Genomic DNA, 21,258 nt, shown 5'->3' on the forward strand with positions numbered 1-21,258 from the left:
CAGAATTGTGTGCAGCGGCTCCTGAGGACAGAAGCCTGGAGAATGTGGCCTGTGGCCTACAAGTGAGTGTGGTGCACCCCACACTATAGCACACTGGGACATACAGTGGGGCAAAGAAGTATTTAGTCAGTCAGCAATAGTGCAAGTTCCACCACTTAAAAAGATGAGAGGCGTCTGTAATTTACATCATAGGTAGACCTCAACTATGGGAGACAAACTGAGAAAAAAAAATCCAGAAAATCACATTGTATGTTTTTTTATCATTTTATTTGCATATTATGGTGGAAAATAAGTATTTGGTCAGAAACAAAATTTCATCTCAATACTTTGTAATATATCCTTTGTTGGCAATGACACAGAAAACGTTTGACCTCTAAGTCTTCACAAGGTTGCCACACACTGTTGGTATGTTAGCCCATTCCTCCATGCAGATCTCCTCTAGAGCAGTGATGTTTTTGGCTTTTCGCTTGGCAACACGGACTTTCAACTCCCTCCAAAGGTTTTCTATAGGGTTGAGATCTGGAGACTGGCTAGGCCACTCCAGGACCTTGAAATGCTTCTTACGAAGCCACTCCGTTGCCCTGGCGGTGTGCTTTGGATCATTGTCATGTTGAAAGACCCAGCCACGTTTCATCTTCAATGCCCTTGCTGATGGAAGGAGGTTTGCACTCAAAATCTCACGATACATGGCCCCATTCATTCTTTCATGTACCCGGATCAGTCGTCCTGGCCCCTTTGCAGAGAAACAGCACCAAAGCATGATGTTTCCACCACCATGCTTTACAGTAGGTATGGTGTTTGATGGATGCAACTCAGTATTCTTTTTCCTCCAAACACGACAAGTTGTGTTTCTACCAAACAGTTCCAGTTTGGTTTCATCAGACCATAGGACATTCTCCCAAAACTCCTCTGGATCATCCAAATGCTCTCTAGCAAACTTCAGACGGGCCCGGACATGTACTGGCTTAAGCAGTGGGACACGTCTGGCACTGCAGGATCTGAGTCCATGGTGGCGTAGTGTGTTACTTATGGTAGGCCTTGTTACATTGGTCCCAGCTCTCTGCAGTTCATTCACTAGGTCCCCCCGCGTGGTTCTGGGATTTTTGCTCACCGTTCTTGTGATCATTCTGACCCCACGGGGTGGGATTTTGCGTGGAGCCCCAGATCGAGGGAGATTATCGGTGGTCTTGTATGTCTTCCATTTTCTAATTATTGCTCCCACTGTTGATTTCTTCACTCCAAGCTGGTTGGCTATTGCAGATTCAGTCTTCCCAGCCTGGTGCAGGGCTACAATTTTGTTTCTGGTGTCCATTGACAGCTCTTTGGTCTTCACCATAGTGGAGTTTGGAGTCAGACTGTTTGAGGGTGTGCACAGGTGCCTTTTTATACTGATAACAAGTTTAAACAGGTGCCATTACTACAGGTAATGAGTGGAGGAAAGAGGAGACTCTTAAAGAAGAAGTTACAGGTCTGTGAGAGCCAGAAATCTTGATTGTTTGTTTCTGACCAAATACTTATTTTCCACCATAATATGCAAATAAAATGTTAAAAAAACAGACAATGTGATTTTCTGAATTTTTTTTTTTCTCAGTTTGTCTCCCATAGTTGAGGTCTACCTATGATGTAAATTACAGACGCCTCTTTTTCGCCGCTTTTTAAGTGGTGGAGCTTGCACTATTGCTGACTGACTAAAAACTTTTTTGCCCCACTGTATGGGATATAGTTTGTCTGTAAAATGCCAAAGCAAAACCAGACAGCAGCTTTGTCATGACTACCGCTCTGCAACACTTTACACACAGTTGCCAAATACACAACCATACCAGTTCTGGATGCCATGGATGCATTGATAGTAAGGGTACCGTCACACAGTGCAATTTTGATCGCTACAACGGTACGATTCGTGACGTTACATCATTCGTCGCACAATTATCGCTCCAACATCGTAGATTGCGGTCACACTTCGCAATGCACGGCGCTGAAGCGATAATTTCATGACGTATTTGCGATGTAGAAGTCGTATGGGACAGTCGTACGGTCGTGTCACACAAGACGATTCAGAGCACATTTTGCATAATCTGTGCGTGACGTTGTTCATTAGGGGCGTGTTGTGCTGCTAGCTAGTGTGCCGATAGGCCACAGGTTCTGTGCATACAATTGGTTGGAAAATTTGTCACCTGAGCGCTATTGTTCCCAATGCCACCTCACTGCTTTCAAAATTTCCTTTCTTCACTTCGTACTTGGACACTTGGTGGACCTGGACATCGGATTTTTGTACTTCTCAGAATATACCACGTCTTGCGCCGCAGCTTCGAGGTATGTAAACCGCTTGGGCGTGGTGGATGGAACGCTGTATGGTCGGCATGAGTGCTTCGTTCCGCCGCTGAAGTGAAGCGGATGGTACGCTGTTGTGACTGGAGGGCTACAGCGTGGCAGATGGTACGCTGTATGGTCGGCAGGAGCACTTCGTTCCGCCGCTGAAGCGAAGAGGATGGTACGCTGTTGTGACTGGAGGGCTACAGCGTGGCAGATGGTACGCTGTATGGTCGGCAGGAGCACTTCGTTCCGCCGCTGAAGCGAAGCGGATGGTACGCTGTTGTGACTGGTGGGCTACAGCGTGGCAAATGGAACAATGTATGGTTGGCATGAGTGCTTTGTGCGACTGCTTGTATGTATGTGGTGGTTCGCTGCGACAATGTGTGTAATGTGTTTATTGTGCGACTGCTGTAGCGAAGCGGGTGGTACGCTGTTGTGGGTTATGATGGCCTAGGGCTAGGGCGTGGCAGGTGGAACAATGTATGTTCGGCATGAGTGCATTGTGCGGCTGCTGTAGCCAAGCGGGTGGTACGCTGTTGTGGGTTATGGTGGCCTAGGGCGTGGCATATGGGAAAATGAATGCTGTTTTTCAAAGTGGCGTTTGCACCTCTGTGACCTTTTTTTCTATTTTTGTCCACCTTTCGCTGTTGCTGTTTTAATATACTATTTGTCAAACGCCTAACTTTATTTTTTTTTATTTTTACAGATGTCAAATCGTATAGAATTCATACGCGAGTTCCTGGAGATCTACCAGTCTTTTCCATGCCTTTGGAAGATAAAAATCGCCTGAGTATTCAAACAGGGAAAAGCGCAAGGCCGGATATTCAAAGCTGATCGAATTATACAATCTCCATGCACCGGAAGAGCAAGCCACAGAAACAGTAGTAAAGAAGAAAATTCAGGCGCTGCGCACGGTCTGGAGGAAGGAGCTCAATAAGGTCCTTCACAGTTCCAAGTCTGGGTCTTCAACAGAAGAGGTTTATGTCCCGAAGCTATGGTATTTTGATTACCTTAATTTTCTTCGGGACCAAGAGGTGCCACGGTCATCAACGTGTTTGCGGTTGTTGGCATCCGTGGAACCGACAGTACCTCAGAACCACGTCGAACTGGACTCACAAGGGCAACCAGTAAGTACATCTTTGCAGCACTGTTTCACCAATGTGGCCTATAATTAAATATTATTTTTCAGCATTTTCTCCATCTGATTATACCATGAATTCGAAGTTTTATCATTTTTCTGTACAGACCATAACCCTGTCACAGAAAAGTATTACATAGCGACCTTCTTAACCCATACCATCTATATATAGCAACTTTTCACATGTATATGAATATATATTTTTTATGCGGTTAGGGTGGTGTACCTCGTTTCTTTTTTGTTTTTAATATTTTCCCTTTTTATTTTCTCCCTAGGAGGAGAGTGCACAGGACAGTGGACAGGACAGTGCACAGGACAATGCACAGGACTGCTCCACAAGTCAAATAGTGGAGGCTGCACCTGCACGGAGTCAACGGAGGCAGGGTTCAAGGAAGCGGAAAGCCACCTCGGACGTCTCCCATGAACTGTTGAGCATGGCCAAAAAGGTGTTGACGCGCAAAACCAGCCCTGCTTTGGAGGGTCTTGGACTCTACATCGCTGATAAACTTTCTACAATGGAAGCAAGGCAGCGAACTTTAACCGAGCGTCTTATTTTTGAGGCTCTTAGTAAGGGATTGGATGGCAGTTTGGATGAAAACACACGGTTGGTTTCTTCCCGTCCAATCGAGCGGCCAGAGTCCGCATATTGTCCACCATATTGGCCACAAACACGTACGGCCCAATTTCCCCGTGTCCCACTTTGGCCCGTCACCCCAAAACTCTTACCCGACAATGCAGTCTCACATTTCTTCGCCCATCAGGCACCTTCATGTTCGCAACGAAGATTCGGTGTATCACGAGTTGTGATTTTTTTTTTTTGTTTTCTTACGGATTTTTAAATTGTAATGTTGTTAAGAATTGGTTCATAATAAAAACTTTTCATTTAACTTCACTCTCAACAGCTTGATTGGTGGGATATATATATATATATTTTTAAATTAACAAACTTTTTTTAGCTGTACAACACACAACCAAAAATGTTCAGACACTTGGTTTCTATTTTGGCCCCGCCGCCAACTGTTGGCACATGTCCCGAAGCTTCTGCAGCTCCCCCATTGCCACATTCTGCTGCTCCTGAATCCGCGCCATAGTGTGGATAAGCCTTTCTATTCCGGCTTCCAGATCCTCCTTGCAGGGCCGGCGTTTGGCACAGGCCCCCTGCCTCTGCAGCCCCTGTATGAAGTGCCCAGAGGGTGTACAGCAGTGAAGCAGCAGTCTCAGAACGTGTCTCCCAAACCTCCCTTGAGACCCCCTCAGTGCAGTGATTTACTCATTTGGTCCCTGAGCTCTGTGCTGATTGCTGTAGGATCAGGTTTCACAGTCACATACAGCAGGGATCAGCATGGGCTCTGACCAGTCACTAAATCATTGCTTGTAATCTGATAGGGTGATGTCCTGTCACTACTGTCTGGATGACAAGACAGGAATATTGTCTGCTGAATCAGGGCATTTATTATACAGAAATAAATGAATTCCCACGTGAAACAATAAGGATACACTATAAACATATATAGTACAGGTGTGTATAGGAATCAGCGTTTTTGGTGCATTTTTTTTTTTGCAGCCAAAGCCTGCTCTCTTGGCAGTAAAAACACTGCTTTCAAAACACCCATTCTTTAGGGTATGTGCAGAGGATCTGGAAATGGCAGCCCTTTGGATGCAGCGGACATGTGCTGCGTCCAAAGTGCTGCCATCTTTTGAACACAGGTGATTCTGCATGTGTTCATTGAACCGTGTGGAATCCCTGCGTCCTATACATTGCAGGGGTGAGATTTCTCTTGCGGAAACTCGCGTCTGCGCAAGATAAATTGACATGCTGAGGTCTGGAGAGACGCAGTTGTGAAATTCAGTCAACGGAAAATAAAAGGGTGTTCAGGAGATTTCTGAAAATCTCAGTTTTTGCTTGTGTTGTAAACTGCTGTAAACTTATTATTTGCAGAAGAAAAAGCTGCAAAAATTCTGCCTATGAACATGGCCAAAAGCTGCTTTTCAAAGTGCCAGCAGTGACCCTGCATACAGCCAATAGTGGCAGACCCATTGGCCGATATAAGGCCCCTAAATATGGGGGCCACAGTGCAATGATATCATTTGGGGCCCCCACTTTAAATTTTTGCCTAGGGCCCCACTTTGTCTAAAACCGGCCCTGCCTCCTTGTTCACACCGACGTCAGCTGTGGGTCAAAAAACATAACATTAATAACACAGTAGTCTCCCGATGTGTCTTTGCTTCTGTGAAGGAAAAAAACAAAACTGTCAGCATATATGGCAATACTGACTGCGGGGGGGGGGAAGGGGGGTGTTGGGGGTGAAAGAGGGGGCCTGCAACCAAGTCAAAATCACTTTATTGTGGGAACCTACTAGGATGTTGAGGCACGGAGGGCACTTCGGGATCTGAGTCCGTGTCGAATGCCTCGTGCTGTCGGCGGCGGCGCTGTTTCTTTGCCTCTGTGAAGGTTAAAAAAAAAAAAAAAGGTCTGTCAGCATACATGGCAACACTGGCTGCCGGGGGAGGGGGAAGAGAGGACCTGCAACCAAATCCAAATCACATTATTGTGGGAACCTACTAGGATCTGGAGGAGTTGAACCTGAGGGCTCTGGGACATCAGAGGCGGTGTGTGATGCCTCGTGGCGGCGGCGCTGTGTCTTTGCCTCTGTGAAGGAAAAAAAAAGTTCGCTCAGCAGTTAGCTGTGCCACATAGTACTTTTCACCGTTCATACTGCCCCATAGCTGTGGCACATAGTGGCTCTGCAACGTTCAAACTGTCCCATAGCTGTGGCACATAGTGGCTCTGCAACGTTCAAACTGCCCCATAGCTGTGCCACATACTTTTGGGTACCTGCGTACTGACCTCTGCGAATCTCTTGGCGAAGCTCCTGCAGGCGCTCTGGGCTTTTGGACTTGAGATCGCCCCATTTTTTAACAATCTGGGCCTTGCTGCGAGTTATCCCAAACCGCTTCCTGAGGCCCTCAGACACCACACGGACAACTTCCTCCTTGTGCTGGTTGCGGTGCAGCACCAGCCCTGTTTCGTACTGCATCCGATCCATTGTTCCAATAAGGAACTTGAGCTCTGGGATGCCCATAGGAGGATCACGGCGACTGGCAGCCATTATCAGGATGTCAGGGAACCAAAACAAGCTAGCGCAGGCACGCCGGAACGCTGTAACGTCATCACGCAGTCATAGACCACGAGCGTACATTACGTGCCGCTCCGGCATTATATAACCATCCTTCGAACGGCATTTACTATGTGCGTTTCTTCCGTACCGCTCAGCCGTCACAAATGTGACGCTGTCCATAAACGGCAACGCTATTGCGATGCCGATCGCGCGGCAGGACGGCGGAGTCAAGCTCCTCCTCTGGGCGTTGCCGTTCAGGGTCATTCAATCTAAAATGGCGGCGAGATTGCGTTCTGCTCCTCTGGGGCAGCCAGAGCTCTTTTTTTGTTAGCAAGATGGATGCCCTGGATTATGAGGGTCTGGAGAGTCGCCCTGCACACCCAAACATCCACAAGCGGGAAGTGCTTGGCCACATTAGCAGAATGATGAAGAGGAGGTTTGGCGTCCGCCGCAGTCAGCTTCAGCTGCGGAAAAAGTGGGCTGACCTCCGCTACAAAACGCCACCAATTTTTGCTGAGTTGCGTGCGGAGGCAAGGCGAGGCAAGTACTAGTATGGGGGGGATTGGGAGATGCACGCTGTCAGGAGGGGGGGGATTGGGAGGGAGGCTTGCGCTCATGGTTGCCAACGTGACCTCAAATGAATTTAAAAACATGCCCCGTTTTTGTAAAATTTAGTTATTTTCCAAGCAGAATATGCGTTGTCCGTGAGAAAACTTGTCGGGTTCCCTAATCTCAACCACCATCTTGAAATTAAGATGTCCGTAATTTTTAGTTTCTCAATTTACCAAAAATATTATCGGAGGAGGTTGGCCTACTGATGAAATAATACGTTTTCCAAAGACAGGAAGACCATTGAACACCAGAGCCCACAGACATGTCAGAGTATCGCACCCCTGTAAAGTGTGATCTCTATTTTATGTTTGAGTATATTGTAAGCTTTGATCTGCAGCACTCAACATTTGTGTGTAAACATTGTGATTCTTTACTTTAGGTGTAGAGAGACAGCGGCGGCAAGTGAGACCCACCATTGCCACCAGTACCCCATCTTCAGACACCAGTGGGAGCCCACAGTCCGGGACATCACGTAAGTTCACAATCATTGATTGCATTTTTTTTTTAACATCATACGGGACATTACAGGGTAGCTGAAATATTTGAAGACATTACCGGCGCAGTAATGACCAGGCGGCCTACCACGCCTCCACCATCTGTTGCGACCATGCACCCTCGCACCCCTGTGAAGTGTGATATAAATTTTCAGTTTCAGTATATTGTTAGCTTTGATCTGCAGCACTCTGCATTTGTTTACTTTATGTGTAAACACATGTAATCTTTAGAGAGACAGCGGCGGCAACGGATACCAGCCATAGCCAGCAGTACCACACCTTCCGCCACCAGTGGGAGCCCAGAGCCCGGGACGTCACGTAAGTTAACAATCATTGATTGCAATTTTTTTGTACCTGCATACGTGACATAAGAGGGTTGCGGAAATTTTTGAATACATTACAGACGCAGTAATGACCCAGCGGCCTACCACGCCTCCACCATCTTTAGAGAGCAGACGGCCTCGCACCCCTACACCACCCTCAACACCTCCCTTCCGCCACTCCTCTTCCTCCCCCGGGTCGGCGGCATTCTCCCCAGAAGCTAACATACGCAAGTGACCAAAACAGCGAGCGCTTCCCAACGGCGTGTTCCATAGTTAACCAGATCTGTTATTATTTCCTTTTAGGTGCTGCAGCAGTGGCCAGATCTCTGGGATGGGAAATTAGCAGCTCTGGTTCTGGCAATGAGGAACCGGCATCCCTTCTCCGTAAGTATCAAGATAATACGAGTGGTTATGTGCGGGATGTCACAATAGAAAACTAAAACTGTAAAATTTAATAAAATAAACATCGCCCTGTGGGGCCAGACCAAATTGAAATTTGCAACACTAAATTTGGTCCTGCCCCAGAGGTCGAGATGTATTTTCAGCGGAATCACCGTTAGTTCTCCAACCTCTTCTATCCACAGAACCGCCCACCGTGAGAGCTCATGGCGAGACAATTGCGCCTGGAGCGGACAGCAGCGCTCCTGCAGCAGACAGCAGCGCTCCTCCAGGCTCAAGTAGAGCAGCAGGGCGTGACGCTGCGACACCTGTTGGGCCGTGGAAGGAGATAATTTTTTTTTTTTTTGTTATGTAATATTTTGTTGTTAAATAGTTAAATACCAAGAAATTGTTACAAAAAAACAAAAAATCTTCGCATTCTCTCTTTAATGTTTACCGAGCTATAAGGGTTAACAGCACCATTTTATAGGCATCTCATTTAAAGTAATTTAGAGAGGTTTATATGATTTAAAATACGATTATGTGTGGGTAAACCATTGATTGGGTGCATGCATGGCAGAGCTTGAAATGGAAGGAAGTCGCCATTTGACTTTGGAATGCAATCTAGACCGATCGCTGTAACGTACTATCCCGTCAATGGGGATTATCGAGTCACAGGACACCTTGACGGAATAGGACGTCATATGAGTTGCCCACTTTATCTAAACTGAACAACCAAGAATTACGGGAGTAATAAATACAATTTAATTTTATTACACAAAAGACAGTGACCTACTCGCCATATTAAATTGTGGACACGAAAGCATAACATACATATTGTTGAGTAAACAGCAAAGCAAAAAGAAATATTTTTTTATACGGCGCGATCCTGCCAGGGTACAGCTCCAGAACCATTAAAGTACTGACAGTATTTTTCGCGACAGTCCCTTGCATCGTCTGCCTGTCTGCCAGATCCAAGTGCTTGAAGAGCTGTTAAATTATCAGGTTGTGTACGCCATTCCCCGGGCACAATATCTCCGGTTCTTGGGTCCACTGCATCAATAAACGAAGGAGGAGAATAGGAGCTCGTATCATGAGGTCTCAGGAAATTATGGAGCACACAGCATGCCAAAACCACAAAGTCTATAGATTGCAGCTTCAAGTTGATAGCTGTGTGGAACACTCTAAACCGATTCGCCATAATCCCAAAGGCATTTTCAACCACACGACGGGCCCTCGACAACCGGTAATTAAAGATTCTGCGCTCCGGTGTGAGTGTTCTCTGTGCAAATGGCTTCAGCAAATGTGGATGAAGAGGGAAAGCTTCGTCTGCGATGAAAACAAAATTGAGGTTTGCTTTTGTGTCTTCATTTAGTGGCAACTGCAGTTGATTGTTCCTCAAGCTTTCCCCAAATGAAGTGTGTTCAAAAACTCCACCGTCGGAGACTCGACCATTCATGCCAACATCCACATCGACGAACTCATAGTTCGCATTGACAAGGGCCATGAGGATCACACTGAAATATCCTTTATAGTTGGAAAAAAAAGGATCCAGAGTTGGCTGGTTGCGTGATGCGCACATGCTTTCCATCTAATGCACCACCGCAGTTTGGAAACTGCCACAGCTCATCAAAATCGGAAGCAATCCTCTTCCAGTCATCCGCCGTCTTGGGAAACTGCAAGATGAGAAGGAAACATGTACAAATTAGGTCAAATATATTATGCACATACACTCTCATGTGGACATCCTAGAGTGATTGAGGCGCAGTATGGATTAGTATAACAAAGTCAACAACCCTGAGTATGCAGGCAGCCATTTGATCAGATGGCTTCGGTGACTGAGAGGGGGTGCTAAACAATATATTGAAATTATATAATCAATAAAATAACGTTGGGAGCAGCAAATAAAAGAAGGGTGGCGCAGGGTTGGAGCAGCACATATCAGAATGGAGCCGCAAAATGGTTGCATCACATGTCAGAATGGAGGCGCAGGATCACAGCAGCACATGTCAGAATGGGGGCGCAGGATGGGAGCAGCACATGATAGGATGTAGAACATATACCAATAGAAATGCGCGCAACCAGGGCGTAGAACGGGTTAAATAGCTAGTATAATATATCGACATAACACAGCAGCCAAAAAAATATAGTAGTACCTCCATATAATGCCTTAAGCTGTGCACAATGGCCTCGCATGTCTCCGGAATCACAACGCTCAGGAAAGGTCTGGAAACAGCTGCGGAAAACTGCAAGTCCTGAAGAGACCTTCCTGTTGCCAGGAACCGCAGTGTCACCACCAACCTTTCATCCACGGGCACGGCTGCACGCATCGGCGTATCACGCCTTTGTATGAGTGGCGTAACAGCAGACAGTATTATTTTGAAGGATTCCTCTGACATCCGAAGGTAGTTTCGGAAATCATGAGGGTTATTGTCACGTAACTCTCTTATGAGACCCATGTGTGACAATGTGGATCTTTTCTGCAGCCAGCTCCGGGTCCACATGCGACGTTTTCGTTTAGGACGTCTCTCCTCTTGGAGAAGTGCTGCCTCAAACACCAGGGCAGCAGCAACAACAGAACTCTCATCGGAAGTGAGCATAGTTCCTAAAAAGAAAACAAACGTACAATAAATACACGTGCTTACAAAACAATGTTTTGACCATTGATCTAATAACTATGTTACTACTGGCATTAAATGGGGCAGTCAACCATCTCGATCTGTAAAAGGATTAATTAATTGGGCCACGCTACAGCTGTGTACCTGAGGTTCTCTGGCCTACCCTACTCTCCATAAAGGAACAATCGACCACGCTCCAGCGTTTATCCCCGTTGAAGCGCAACATCTGCTACGCTGTAGCGTTATACATACCTTTTGCGGTATAAGTCTGTAGTTATAGTAGTTATAAAAGTCCAGGGAATCCAGCGAATTTAGGAGTTCTGTTTCCAGCACGTGCTACAGAGAGAAATGAATAGAGTGCTCGACAGCTCCGGTTTTATCCGCTGGGAACAATAGTCCTTTGTTTGTCGAATGAGCGCACAGTATTGTACCGCCCAATCAGCACACGGGAGGTGGAGAATTTAGCGCTCCTACGTAGCCAGCTCCTCCGCCCTTTACATTGTATACAATATCGTGCACACCTTTGTTACACCATGCGATCATGCCGCCACAGCGGGACACTAGACGACGAAAGAAAGTTTCAAACGATGTGCTACGACGTACGATTCACAGCGGGGTCCCTGATCGCAGGAGCGTGTCACACACAGCGATATCGTAACTATATCGCTCGAACGTCACGAATCGTGCCGTCATAGCGATCAAAATTGCACTGTGTGACGGTACCCCAAGTCTTTCAAGAATGTCCAATAAAATCATCAAGTCTACTCCCTCCAAATGGTCACCTTGTAGAACGGACAAAGTCAGTATCTCAAAAGGCAGATGTTAGGTACAGGTTAAGCCATTTGGAGACATTTTCCAGACATGTCACATGGGAGACCTAACTTGTGTAGGGCCAAACCAACAGGCTGAAATTAATTTTGCTCAATATTAATACAATTTTTTTTTTTATGGATACAAATAATATTTAATCACCTAATATTTAGGAGACTTAAGTATGCTGACAAACCGCTACATAGTATAGTTTTATCACTGCACCCAAACCCAGACTCAGTGAAAGGTGGCCGAGGAATGTATCCCGGACCCTATATCCACAACTCCCAATGCATACTACAAACACAGGAGAACAACAGGAGCGTTTATAAAAAATATTTGTACAAAGTTTATTAGAAAAATTCAATAAAATTTACACACATAAGACATCAAATAAAGACACAATAAAACATCAGTACCCATAACCATGCTGGCACATATTACCCTAGCACAGGATTTTGTCATATGTCAATGAATAAATGAAAGATCTGTAACTTCCGGAACCGAGCTGTAAAGCCTACAACATAACCCTTATGTCAGTCACGCCCGATCTAGCTTTATCTATAAGGGCTTGGCTAATAAACAGCTCGGGATGTGGGTTAATCAATGGATTGTCCCCAGAGAGGCATAAGTGGAAAGCCTAATGGCGTCAGAAAACACCCCACCAGGACACAACCCATAACAAGATCTTACCAAGATACTGAGGAACCCCTGAATTGGGCGATACCCCCGACGCGCGTTTCGCTGCAAGTCTGCTCGCTTTCTCTAGGAGAGTCATCAACACTTGGTAAGATCTTGTTATGGGTTGTGTCCTGGTGGAGTGTTTTTCTGACGCCATTAGGTGATCATAGATAAAATGTACAACCAGTGAGGAGCACACAACTTCCATTCTGGCAATCATTTGGGGGTCAAACCCTGATCCATAATGACATGGATGGCCAAGAACATGGCCGGCCTCACAAAGCCCAGACCACAACCCCATCCAAATTCGGACCTTGCAGATTCTCTGAATGGATTAAAGGGCAAAAAGTTCCCCCAAATCTTCTGAAAAATTGGAAGCTTTTATAGCTGAAAAGGGACCAACTGTATGTTAATGTCTATGGATATAGAGTGAGGACAGAAAAGCTCCTGTAGGTGTGATAAGGAGGGGCCCAATAATTCTGTCTAATTTTTATTACCACAATGAACAACACAGTCTTGGATAATACTATATAAATATATAAGAAGTTCATGAGTTTAATTCTGCACATATAAAGTTGCATTGCCCTCTACTGATCTACGATTCCAGGCACGTCTGCATTCTAAAAAAAAAATAATTCTGAAATATTTCAATATCATTTGCACAGCTAAACCCGCACCCAGCTGGCACAACAATGACTATTCACTTCTTTAGTAAAGGCCATCTCTCTCATCTGCACCTTTGTTATCAGCATCTGGATAGTTTCTCAAAGAAATAAAACACTGGTTTATCTGGAGCAAACCTGGTGTAGCTAGTTCTGGAATGGACTGCACTTATTACCTTGAGGCAGTGACCGTGGGAGGATCTGCTTAATATGTGAGCCAAGGGTGTGATCCTAGAAGATGATGGAAGATGCCATAGCCTAACTGACAGAATTCAGTTGAAGATGCTTCAAGGTAGCCATTTACTAAGACAGAATGTCCAGCCATTCTCAACCTTCAACTTCCCAGGTACATGCATTTTATTTTTCTTGCAAAATATCTTATCGATTCTGGACATACATAATTTTCTCATTTTATTTGCATTTATTTTTTTATGCAACATATCTTAACGCTAGTTTTTTATAGAATTACATACATAAAAAAATGTATCAAGTATTTTTTGGAGTTAAAAACGCATCAGACAGCATAAAACATGACTAGTGGCAGTGAGTAAACTGGGGCTAACTGAGCACGCAGTGACCGTATCGGGGTATATACATATATTCCATATGTGTTGGAGGTCAACCGCATCTTTTGGACTTATAGATGCACCTAGGTTTTTGAAGAAAATAAAAAGTTACAGTAAACACAAACAAAATTACGTGGTCAATTCTGTACTAATATCCCCAATCTAGGAATACATTGCCTCTCATCCCCATCCTGGTACACATGGCCCCCTCATCCCCATCCTGGTATACATGGCCCCCTCATCCCCATCCTGGTATGCATGGCTCCTCATCCCCTAAACCATTCCACTTACCTTCCCTGCGCTCCCTCACAACTTCCTGTTCTGATGCCAGCAGCTGATTTATGCTTGAAAGAAGTGACATCATGGGCTGCTTACAAGCAGATGACAGCTGCCAGAATTCTCAGTGCTCCACATGCCTGGAATACGCGCATTTGGAGCAGTGAATGTTCTTTGATCTTTAATAGCGGGCACAGTGTTAGCCACAACACCCAGCTTCCTGCAGCTGCCGGACGTTCACATGTGCCAGCTAATAAAGGCTAATATTCACTGCTCTCCGTGAACATTCATTCTCTTTAATAGGGGGCACTTATGATCGCCCAACAGCTGCAGGAATCAGCGGCTACAGCTAGCAGTGTGCCTGCTGTTTAAGATCAATGAATATTCACTGCTCTGCATGCCTATGAGAGCGGAGAACAGAAGTAGCGGGCACACTGCTGTACCCATCTGTGTATATTATATTTTTATAAATAATCCAATAAAATCCATAAACCATTATTTTGCAATATATATTCATTTTAATTATGAAAAAATATAATACGAGTAGAATAATCGACTTAATCAGTTCAATTTGTACGAAACACTAAATTAATAACCAAAAAATAGTCAAAAACTGATATTACATATATAGTATTATTTATGACTTTATCCTGTGTCCCCTTTCATTCTACAGGAGCCACCAGACATTTACTCCATCCCCATGAATGAAAAAACAGAATGAGAAAAACAAGCATAACATATTGTAAGGGGTTAAAGGGAAGAAAAAAAAGCTAAGAAAATGGAAAACTTGAAAAAGGAGCTAGAGATTGTAAGTGATGGAGAATTAAATCTGATATAGAGTACAATACAGATATTGGGAGATTTGGTAATGACCATATCTTTTTTTCTAGAACACCGAACACAAGCTGAGCATGGATGAACTACAGAGGAAACGCTCAGTAGATATCAGAGAGGTCAGTTTTAAAGGAGGTTTCTTCATTTAGAAAACCAATTTTCAAAAACTTTTGAGGCCATTCTGAGTTAGAAGAAACCGCTCCATCATCCTAGACTCTCAGCTAGTATTTGGAGTTAATGGAGTAGATACAAAGCCTGCCCTTCTCTCTGGAAGATCTGGTATATCCATTTAATACAAGGACAGAATTCATTTACGGTAATTGGAAGCTGTGTAATACTTCATTTCACCTGTGGCGGCGCTGCAGATGAATTGGAAGAGTGCTGCCTTGTTCTGCCACAGATCAGTGGGAGATTCCAGGAGATTGCCCAAAGTGGACATACCCTCTAACACCTTGATGAAAGCTTATTTTATGATCTCATGTACCAATCCTACTCAGTACAGTAAAGTATAAAAGGGTGTACAATATTTTATTAATTGTGTTTTTCTTCAAGGGTTTAAGCACAGCAGCTGCTCAGGAAATTTTTGCCCGAGATGGATCTAACATGCTCTCACCTCCAAATGGAACCCCTGAAATGCTTACGTTTTTGATGCTAATGAGCGGAGCATTCACCATTGTCTTCTGGATTGCGTCTGCATTGTGCTTTCTGGCATATGGCCTTCAAGCTGCCCAAGACGCTAGAGAATGTAAGAAAAGGAACAGATTTATTAGATCTTAGGTCGAGTATTCGGAATACTGTGATTCTATCCTGTATGTATATTTTGACTTCTAATTTTTCCACGTCTTTAGCTCTGGCTGGCGATCATCCTGATCACAGTAGTTGGGATGACGGCCCTCTTTGCATATTGCCAAGAAGCTAAGAGTCCCAACATTATGGCTGGCTTTAAGAACATGGTGCCTCAGGTAAGAAGCGTTGCTGTGAATTTGCTGAATTATAGTTGACGAGAATTGTTTGTATTACATTTCTTTCTTGATTTAGCAAGCTTTGGTTTTTTGGAATGGTAAACGTATTGCGAGGATAGCGGAGAACCTTGTTACAGGGGACATGATCTTTATTAAAGGAGACTACAAAATCCCAGCTGATATACCTATACTTGAGTCATGGTTGCAAGGTGAGAAAAGATGATTAGACAATTTTGCATTCAATATAAGTCATGCTAAAGAGTTCATTGAAACCTTCGATGCCATTAAAGGTACCGTCACACTTAGCGACGCTGCAGCGATACCGACAACGATCCGGATCGCTGCAGCGTCGCTGTTTGGTCGCTGGAGAGCTGTCACACAGACCGCTCTCCAGCGACCAACGATGCTGGTAACCAGGGTAAACATCGGGTAACTAAGCGCAGGGCCGCGCTTAGTAACCCGATGTTTACCCTGGTTACCATCCTAAAAGTAAAAAAAACAAACACTACATACTTACCTACAGCCATCTGTCCTCCAGCGCTGTGCTCTGCACTCCTCCTGTACTGGCTGTGAGCACAGTGGCTGGAAAGCAGAGCGGTGATGTCACCGCTCTGCTTTCCGGCTGACCGACGCTCACAGACAGTACAGGAGGAGTGCAGAGCACAGCGCTGGAGGACAGACGGCTGTAGGTAAGTATGTAGTGTTTGTTTTTTTTTACTTTTAGGATGGTAACCAGGGTAAACATCGGGTTACTAAGCGCGGCCCTGCGCTTAGTTACCCGATGTTTACCCTGGTTACCAGCAAAGACATCGCTGAATCGGTGTCACACACGCCGATTCAGCGATGTCTACGGGGAGTCCAGCGACCAAATAAAGTTCTGGACTTTCTTCCCCGACCAGTGACAGCACAGCAGGGGCCTGATCGCTGCTGCCTGTCACACTGGACGATATCGCTAGCGAGGACGCTGCAACGTCACGGATCGCTAGCGATATTGTCTAGTGTGACGGTACCTTAAGTCGTGAGAATAAACTAACTTTTGATGCGTAGGTTAACTCATTTCTCACTCGTGAATCAGAAGCAAAACCTCGTGGCATGGAGTGCACTGAACCCTCTAGAGACTAGAAATTTGGGCTTCTTTTCGCCAACTTGCTTGGAAGGAAAGAAAAATCAAGATCTGAGGTATCTCTAGTTCATACCCTTTACTTCATGTACAAAGTAGATGCACATAAGATATGCATTTAGCAAAGGTCACTAAATCTGGTCTAATATTTCATGCTTAATATACAGGGACAGCGTCTGGTATAGTAATAAACACAGGTGACCGTACAGTCATTGGGCGTATTGCTTCACTGGCCTCAAGCCGGAAACCAGAATACACCCATTCCCTTGAAGATCAAGCACCTTGTGCACTTGATCAGTGGTCTTGCAGTGGGCGGTGGCATAGTTTACTTAATTATTTCCATTGCCACAGGATATAGTGCCCTTAATGCTATAATATTCTGCACTGGCATCATGATAGCCTATGTGCTTGAAGGAATACTAGCAACTGTAATGGTGAGAAGTACATGTTAATTAACCCATTAGGATCTTATGTTTGATGAGAGCTCCTTTTAAAACTTTCTAGCCTTCATAATTAAACGTGTACCATACATGTTGGTCTGTCCTTGACTGCAAAATGTATGGCAAAAAAAGAATTGCCTTGTCAAGAACCTGAAAGCTGTGGAGCCTCTGGGGTCTACCTCAGGCATCTGCTCTGAAAAGACTCGGACCCTCACCCAGAACCAGTGGTTTGACAATCTCATCCACAATGCAGATACCAGTGAATAACAGACAGGTAAAGGTACCTTCACACTAAACGATATCGCTAGTGATCCGTGACATTGCAGCGTCCTCGCTAGCGATATCGTTCAGTGTGACACGCAGCAGCGATCAGGATCCTGCTGTGATGTCGCTGGTCGGAGCTAGAAGGCCAGAACTTTATTTGGTCGCTGGCTCTCCCGCTGACATCGCTGAATCGGCGTGTGTGACACAGATTCAGCGATGTCTTCGCTGGTAACCAGGGTAAACATCGGGTTACTAAGCGCAGGGCCGCGCTTAGTAACCCGATGTTTACCCTGGTTACCATCCTAAAAGTAAAAATAACAAACGCTTCATACTTACCTTCCGCTGTCTGTCCCCGGCGCTCTGCTTTCCTGCACTCACTGTGAGCACAGCGGCCGAAAAGCAGAGCGGTGACGTCACCGCTCTGCTTTCCGGCCGCTGTGCTCACAGCCAGTACAGAGAAGCAGAGCGCCGAGGACAGACAGCGGAAGGCAAGTATGAAGCGTTTGTTTTTTTTACTTTTAGGATGGTAACCAGGGTAAACATCGGGTTACTAAGCGCGGCCCTGCGCTTAGTAACCCGATGTTTACCCTGGTTACCGGCATCGTTGGTCGCTGGAGAGCGGTCTGTGTGACAGCTCTCCAGCGACCAAACAGCGACGCTGCAGCAATCCGGATCGTTGTCTGGATCGCTGCAGCGTCGTTTAGTGTGAAGGTACCTTAAGAGCCTATTAATCTCTTGGCATTACAAGGTAGATCATGGTATTCCCTACAGCACATCAAACATCTTTTGGGGAAAACAAAGGTAACCGTTGATAGTTGTTTTTCTGTTCAGGTAAAATGTTTGATCACAGCTCCCTGACTTGACAAGCACTGACTCGAATTGCCACCTTGTGTAACCAAGCCAAATTCGGTGCGTCTCAAAGGAGTCAAAATTAACAAGGTACACATCCATTTATATACATCCTACCTATATCTAAGAACTGATAATATAATTGCAGCATACATAGTACACACATGGAACATACAAAAAATTAAGGCTGATTAACGAAAATAATAGCACATAGTGTACCATGTGTGTATGCACGGACAAAAATACCAGGGACAACTGTTAGACAGGAATCCTAATACACCACAGAGAAACTACAGTCAAAGTCCCAAACCGTATAAAATATAAGCCTTTATTAGATATATATAAAACACACAATAACCATACAAATGGACAGGTATGTGAGGTAAAAAAGGGGGGGAAATAGATGAGACCAACTGTATCATGAATGCCCAAATACACGCAGGGCTATTCTGAAGGCAGATCCTATTCTGACTAAATTTCTCCCTGATAACCCAGCAATTACTTTTAGACGTGCTAGAAACCTCTGGGATAAACTGACTAGCAGCCATTATGTTGGGCAGGCTGTGCCTACATTCCTGGATGTGGCAAGGTCGGGGGTGGATGCGTTCCCTGCGGTAGGTGTGTCGCGTGCCCTAATGTTGATAAATGTGCCTCTTTTTCCACCTTTGATGGCTCTAAAGAGTTTACCATCAGACAACGAATCACTTGTGTTTCCCGGTACGTGATCTACTATGCCACCTGTCCGTGTGGTCTGATCTATGTTGGATTGACCACACGGCAACTCAAAGTCCGTATTCAGGAACACGTACTGGGTGTTCACAGTAAAGACGTGCTGTTTCATAGAATGAATTAATGTTCATGTATTCATTTATTGCTATTGTTATATGTACATAGTTATTGTTTGATGTTATATTGTGATGCATTTTACATTTTCTTGGCATAGGGATAGGGAAAGATATAGAAGATATAGGATAATATTAGGGATAAAATGGTGGGGCACACTAGAAATAGGGAATGAGAGTCAGCACCAGTATGATGAGCATAAGGGGCTTTCCAGACTGGGGGGGATTAGAGATAGAAGCAGTGCAAAGCAGTGGGATATAGTGATGGGACTTCCTGGTTAGTGGAGAGTTGTGATGCAGCAGTGAAAGGGCAGACAGATAGCCATGGGGGTGAAGTTGCTAAGACGAGAAGAGACCTCAGGCTGAGCAGCGTGCAAGTAGTCACCATCCTATACAGTAACCATTCCAAGGAGGATCCGGGCCTACTGTCAGGACTAGACAGAGCTGAGCGCGCCTTATACCTTTTCCTACTGAAACCGGACAAGAGGAATGGGAGGAAGTTGATGGACCCAAGAGCACGGACGATGCAGAAGTGAAAAAGGTATCTGCGGGATAGACAGAGATTGCCGATGCAGAAGTGAAAAAGGTATCTGCGGGATAGACAGAGATTGCCGGACAGGACTGAAGTGGTCAGAGATGGAAGGGAAAGATACAGAAAGGCCTTTGTGTGAGCTGTGCTGTGACTAACAGATACCCTGCTGTTGAGTAAAGTTAAATGGTCAGTCTTTAATAAATCTTGCAGAGGAGAGCGCTCCTGTTGAAGCCTTACAGCAAGATCAGAAGTTTGAGAAGAAGTGAAAATTGATCATCTAAATCACTGATTGTTTTTCAATACATTATTCAAATTTTTTCTAACTCCTTTTATTTTCCCAATCACTCACGAATGATTTTCCTGCAGTAAGCTTGATATTTGAAAACCAGAAGAAATCCATTTCATACAGTGACCAAGAGCATTATGGAGAGGATCCTTTTACAGTCTACGTGATCTCCAGGTGCCCCTCGGAACATCACCATTCTCTTGATAGAATTGGGAACCTGTTTTTGCACTCTAGCCCCCCACCTGCCTGCGATGTTTTAAACTTGCTTTGGACCAATAAAGTTTGGACTATTCCGTGAGTGCCACCTCTTCATTTCATTTGCATTATGCACTTTGCTCTGGTATGCATCTGAAAGGAAAAAAAAGGTTTTATGCCTGCAGCATTTTTGATCAGCTGATGGTATTGGCTCTATGAATCACCAGTGGTGATGGGCTCTCTATTTCCGTGATAGAATCTGGAATCAGAGGAGAGAGCTCCTGTCGTAGCCTTACAGTAAGATCATACATTTCTGCGAAGGAGTGGAGATTGATCTTCTAAATCACTGATTTTTTTTCCCCCCCGATACATTTTTCAAATTTCTTCTAATTCCATAGATTTTCCCAATCACTCACGAAAGCTTGATATTTGAAAACATGAAGAAGTCCATTTCATACACAGTGAACAAGAGCATTACGGAGATGATTCCTTTTATGGTTTGCGTAATCACCAGTTGTCCCTTGCCCATCGGAACCATCACCATGCTCTTCATAGAATTGGGAACCAACTGTCACAGTTCCTAGAGTGGATCCACTGGATCGCGGGGCCAACCAATCCCAGGCGAGCAGACCAGATGAAACCTCCACCTATACAGGGAGTGTTAGGAGCAGGCACGGGGGGGGGGGAGGGAGAAGGTATACCGCAATAGCTAATACCAGGGACCGGCTCGTAGAAGACAGACACCAAGAAGGAACAGACTGCACTCTGGGAAATTCACAGCGGTCCAGAAAGAAGCAGAGCTTTCACGGGGTAGTGTGCGGGGGACTAGGGCAGAGCAGAGTATGCACTCTAATGAGAGTGCCGAGACCTGTGACACAACAGTACAGAGCATGCACCAGAGTGCGTCACCAGGCATCAATGTGAGGGAGACAGCACCAGAAATA

The 21,258-nt window shown here is 45.1% G+C and overlaps 1 long non-coding RNA gene and 1 pseudogene across 1 annotated transcript; one reads left to right on the forward strand and one right to left on the reverse strand.

Annotated features, from left to right (window-relative positions):
- Nucleotides 1-9,119: 9,119 nt before the first annotated feature.
- Nucleotides 9,120-10,973, reverse strand: LOC138651808 (uncharacterized). Its single transcript, XR_011315539.1, has 2 exons — nt 10,534-10,973; nt 9,120-10,053 (listed from the first exon to the last, which is right to left on the reverse strand). It is a non-coding gene; the product is annotated as an uncharacterized lncRNA (long non-coding RNA).
- Nucleotides 10,974-14,768: 3,795 nt separating this feature from the next.
- LOC138652203 (potassium-transporting ATPase alpha chain 2-like) lies at nt 14,769-20,099 on the forward strand (annotated as a pseudogene).
- The last annotated feature ends 1,159 nt before the right edge of the window (nt 20,100-21,258 follow it).

This window comes from Ranitomeya imitator, chromosome 10 (genome assembly GCF_032444005.1).
Source record: "Ranitomeya imitator isolate aRanImi1 chromosome 10, aRanImi1.pri, whole genome shotgun sequence".
NCBI lineage: Eukaryota > Metazoa > Chordata > Amphibia > Anura > Dendrobatidae > Ranitomeya > Ranitomeya imitator.